This window comes from Rattus norvegicus, chromosome X (genome assembly GCF_021556685.1).
Source record: "Rattus norvegicus strain SHRSP/BbbUtx chromosome X, alternate assembly SHRSP_T2T, whole genome shotgun sequence".
NCBI lineage: Eukaryota > Metazoa > Chordata > Mammalia > Rodentia > Muridae > Rattus > Rattus norvegicus.
Window position 1 is genome coordinate 94,948,008 of NC_141554.1, and position 5,512 is coordinate 94,953,519.

At 40.1% G+C, this 5,512-nt stretch overlaps 1 pseudogene; it reads left to right on the forward strand.

Moving 5' to 3' along the window:
* The first annotated feature begins 4,512 nt into the window (after positions 1–4,512).
* Positions 4,513–4,820, forward strand: Rpl27-ps9 (ribosomal protein L27, pseudogene 9; annotated as a pseudogene).
* The last annotated feature ends 692 nt before the right edge of the window (positions 4,821–5,512 follow it).

Sequence of the window (5,512 nt, forward strand, 5' to 3'; positions counted from 1 at the left end):
CAAATTTCCAAGCAAATGGTCGGAAGAAGCAAGCTGGAGTAGCCATTCTAATATAAGATAAAATCAATTTTCAACTAAAAGTCATCAAAAAAGATAAGGAAGGATCCTTCATATTCATCAAAGGAAAAATCCACCAAGATGAACTCTCAATCCTAAATATCTATGCCCCAAATACAAGGGCACGTACATACGTAAAAGAAACCTTACTGAAGCTCAAAACACATGTTGCACCTCACACAATAATAGTAGGAGATTTCAACACCCCACTCTCATCAATAGACAGATGATGGAAACAGAAATTAAACAGAGATGTAGACAGACTAAGAGAAGTCATGAGCCAAATGGACTTAACGGATATTTATAGAACATTCTATCCTAAAGCAAACGGATATACCTTCTTCTCAGCTCCTCATGGTACTTTCTCCAAAATTGACCATATAACTGGCCAAAAAACGTGCCTCAACAGGTACAGAAAGATAGAAATAATCCCATGCGTGCTATCAGACCACCATGGCCTAAAACTGGTCTTCAATAACAATGATAACCTGGTCAAGGAAGAAATAAAGAAAGAAATTAAAGACTTTTTAGAATTTAATGAAAATGAAGGTACAACATACCCAAACTTATGGGACACAATGAAAGCTGTGCTAAGAGGAAAATTCATAGCGCTGAGTGCCTGCAGAAAGAAACAGGAAAGAGCATATGTCAGCAGCTTGACAGCACACCTAAAAGCTCTAGAACAAAAAAAGCAAATACACCCAGGAGGAGTAGAAGGCAGGAAATAATCAAACTCAGAGCTGAAATCAACCAAGTAGAAACAAAAAGGACCATAGAAAGAATCAACAGAACCAAAAGTTGGTTCTTTGAGAAAATCAACAAGATAGTTAAACCCTTAGCCAGACTAACGAGAGGACACAGAGAGTGTGTCCAAATTAACAAAATCAGAAATGAAAAGGGAGACATAACTACAGATTCAGAGGAAATTCAAAAAATCATCAGATCTAACTATAAAAGCCTATATTCAACAAAACTTGAAAATCTGCAGGAAATGGACAATTTCCTAGACAGATACCAGGTACCGAAGTTAAATCAGGAACAGATAAACCAGTGAAACAACCCCATAATTCCTAAGGAAATAGAAGCAGTCATTAATGGTCTCCCAACCAAAAAGAGCCCAGGTCCAGACGGGTTTAGTGCAGAATTCTATCAGACCTTCATAAAAGACCTCATACCAATATTATCCAAACTATTCCACAAAATTGAAACAGATGGAGCACTACCGAATTCCTTCTATGAAGCCACAATTACTCTTATACCTAAACCACACAAAGACCCAACAAAGAAAGAGAACTTCAGACCAATTTCCCTTATGAATATCGACGCAAAAATTCTCAATAAAATTCTGGCAAACCGAATCCAAGAGCACATCAAAACAATCATCCACCATGATCAAGTAGGCTTCATCCTAGGCATGCAGGGATGGTTTAATATATGGAAAACCATCAACGTGATCCATTATATAAACAAACTGAAAGAACAGAACCACATGATCATTTCACTAGATGCTGAGAAAGCATTTGACAAAATTCAACACCCCTTCATGATAAAAGTCCTGGAAAGAATAAGAATTCAAGGCCCATACCTAAACATCGTAAAAGCCATATACAGCAAACCAGTTGCTAACATTAAACTAAATGGAGAGAAACTTGAAGCAATCCCACTAATATCAGGGACTAGACAAGGTTGCCCACTCTCTCCCTACTTATTCAATATAGTTCTTGAAGTTCTAGCCAGAGCAATCAGACAACAAAAGGAGGTCAAGGGGATACAGATCGGAAAAGAAGAAGTCAAAATATCACTATTTGCAGATGATATGATAGTATATTTAAGTGATCCCAAAAGTTCCACCAGAGAACTACTAAAGCTGATAAACAACTTCAGCAAAGTTGCTGGGTATAAAATTAACTCAAATATATCAGTGGCCTTCCTCTACACAAAAGCGAAACAAGCCGAGAAAGAAATTAGGGAAATGACACCCTTCATAATAGACCCAAATAATATAAAGTACCTCGGTGTGACTTTAACCAAGCAAGTAAAAGATCTGTACAATAAGAACTTCAAGACACTGAAGAAAGAAATTGAAGAAGACCTCAGAAAATGGAAAGGTCTCCCATGCTCATGGATTGGCAGGATTAATATAGTAAAAATGGCCATTTTACCAAAAGCGATCTACAGATTCAATGCAATCCCCATCAAAATACCAATCCAATTCTTCAAAGAGTTAGACAGAACAATTTGCAAATTCATCTGGAATAATAAAAAACCCAGGATAGCTAAAACTATCCTCAACAATCAAAGGACTTCAGGGGGAATCACTATCCCTGAACTCAAGCAGTATTACAGAGCAATAGTGATAAAAACTGCATGGTATTGGTACAGAGACAGACAGATAGACCAATGGAATAGAATTGAAGACCCAGAAATGAACCCACACACCTATGTTCACTTGATTTTTGACAAAGGAGCCAAAACCATCCAATAGAAAAAAGATAGCATTTTCAGCAAATGGTGCTGGTTCAACTGGAGGTCAACATGTAGAAGAATGTAGATTGGTCCATGCTTATCACCCTGTACAAAGCTTAAGTCCAAGTGGATCAAGGACCTCCACATCAAACTACACACACTCAAACTAATAGAAGAAAAACTAGGGAAGCATCTGGAACACATGGGCACTGGAAAAATTTCCTGAACAAAACACCAATGGCTTATGCTCTAAGATCAAGAATCGAAAAATGGGATCTCATAAAACTGCAAAGCTTCTGTAAGGCAAAGGACACTGTGGTTAGGACAAACTGGCAACCAACAGATTGGGAAAAGATCTTTACCAATCCTACAACAGATAGAGGCCTTATATCCAAAATATACAAAGAACTCAAGAAGTTAGACCGCAGGGAGCCAAATAACCCTATTATAAAATGGGATTCAGAGCTAAACAAAGAATTCACAGCTGAGGAATGCCGAATGGCTGAGAAACACCTAAAGAAATATTCAACATCTTTAGTCATAAGGGAAATGCAAATCAAAACAACCCTGAGATTTCACCTTACACCAGTGAGAATGGCTAAGATCAAAAACTCAGGTGACAGCAAATGTTGGCGAGGATGTGGAGAAAGAGGAACACTCCTCCATTGTTGGTGGGATTGCAGACTGGTACAACCATTCTGGAAATCAGCCTGGAGGTTCCTCAGAAAATTGGACATTGAACTGCCTGAGGATCCAGCTATACCTCCCTTGGGCATATACCCAAAAGATACCCCAACATATAAAAAAGACACGTGCTCCACTATGTTAATTGCAGCCTTATTTATAATAGCCAGAAGCTGGAAAGAACCCAGATGCCCTTCAACAGAGGAATGGATACAGAAAATGTGGTACATCTACATGATGGAATATTACTCAGTATTAAAAACAACGACTTTATGAAATTCGTAGGCAAATGTTTGGAACTGGAAAATATCATCCTGAGTGAGCTAACCCAATCACAGAAAGACATACATGGTATGCTCTCATTGATAAGTGGCTATTAGCTCAAATGCTTGATTTACCCTAGATTCCTAGAACAATTGAAACTCAAGACGGATGATCAAAATGTGAATGCTTCACGCCTTCTTTAAAAGGGGAACAAGAATACCCTTGGCAGGGAAGAGAGAGGCAAAGATTAAAATAGAGACTGAAGGAACACCCATTCAGAGCCTGCCCCACATGTGGCCCATACATATACAGCCACCCAATTAGACAAGATGGATGAAGCAAAGAAGTGCAGACCGACAGGAGCCGGATGTAGATCGCTCCTGAGAGACACAGCCAGAATACAGCAAATAAAGAGGCGAATGCCAGCAGCAAACCACTGAACTGAGATAGGACCCCCGTTGAAGGAATCAGAGAAAGAACTGGAAGAGTTTGAAGCAGCTCGAGACCCCATATGTACAACAATGCCAAGCAACCAGAGCCTCCAGGGACCAAGCCACTACCTAAAGACTATACATGGAGTGACCCTGTACTCTGACCTCATAGGTAGCAATGAATATCCTAGTACGAGCAACAGTGGAAGGGGAAGCCCTGGGTCCTGCTAAGACTGAACCCCCAGTGAACTAGACTGTTGGGGGGAGGGTGGCAATGGGGGGAGGGTTGGGAGGGGAACACCCATAAGATGGGGAGGGGGGAGGGGGATGTTTGCCCGGAAACCGGGAAAGGGAATAACACTCGAAATGTATATAAGAAATACTCAAGTTAATAAAAAAAAAAAAAAAAAAGAAGAGAAGAAAAGAAAATGTTCAGTAAACCATTATGAGATCAAAAATCAAAAGCCAACCAACCAACCCACCAACCAACCAAAACCAAAACTCACAGCCAAAACATTTCAAAAATACTACCGGGTTTGTTTTGTGTTTGTCAGTTACTGTTGGGCATGGGGCCTGCCCTTGCCGGCTGCTTGCTGTCACCGAAATAGACAAGTTCATGAAATCTGGGAAAGTGGTGCTGGTCCTGGCCAGATGCTATCTGGATGCAAAGCTGTCATTGTGAAGAACATTGATGACGGCACCTCAGAGCCCTTGTGGCTAGAACTGACCGATATCCTGGAGAAGTGACAGCTGCCATGGACAAGAAGAAAATTGCCAAGCGATCCAAGATCAGGTCCTTTGTGAAAGTTTATAACTACAGCCACCTCAGGCCCAGCTCTTGTCAATGAGGATGCGTTCAGAGACCCAGCTTTGAAATGCAAGGCCAGGCAGGAAGCCAAGGTCAAGTTTGAGGATTGATACAAGACAGGGAAGAATAAATGGTTTTTCCAGAAAAAAAATTGTAGGACCAACCAACCAATATTTGATTAGATTTAAATCCTAACCCATGAGGTCAAATCCAATCTTGACACTGCCCTGGTAGGCAGAAACCTGAGACTAGATAGTCTAAGTACCTTGGGGAATAGAAAAATACTGTTCTGCTACAGGAACATAGCCCTAATATGGCTTTTAATAACACCCTACTACATTTGTAGATCAGTGACTGGTTTAACTACCACCAGAGAAGCTCCCACCTTCAATACCTAGGAACAAATATAAATACAGCAACCCACAGACAAAATATATACCAAGTAAGAGACTTTGGAACACTAAGTCCTAAATGAGATGTCTCTATCAAATCCCTGCTCTTAGAGCTCAGCAAATGCTGCAGAAAGGAGACAGAAAGATATTAAGAGCCAGCGAATATTGAGGACACCAAAAGCAATAATACCTTTTTAATACTGTATGACTGATAAATATATGAAATTAGAGAGTCTATGGCAGTATGCACAGGGCCTGTATAGGTGTGGGCCAAATGGGCTCCAAGGTCTGTAAGGAGAAGTAGACACAACGTTTCACCCCTAACTCAAAATCTATATCTAATTGATACACACCAACAATTAAAAAACTAGTTTTCTAGAAGGGAGTCTGACTGGTGATGATACAAATCA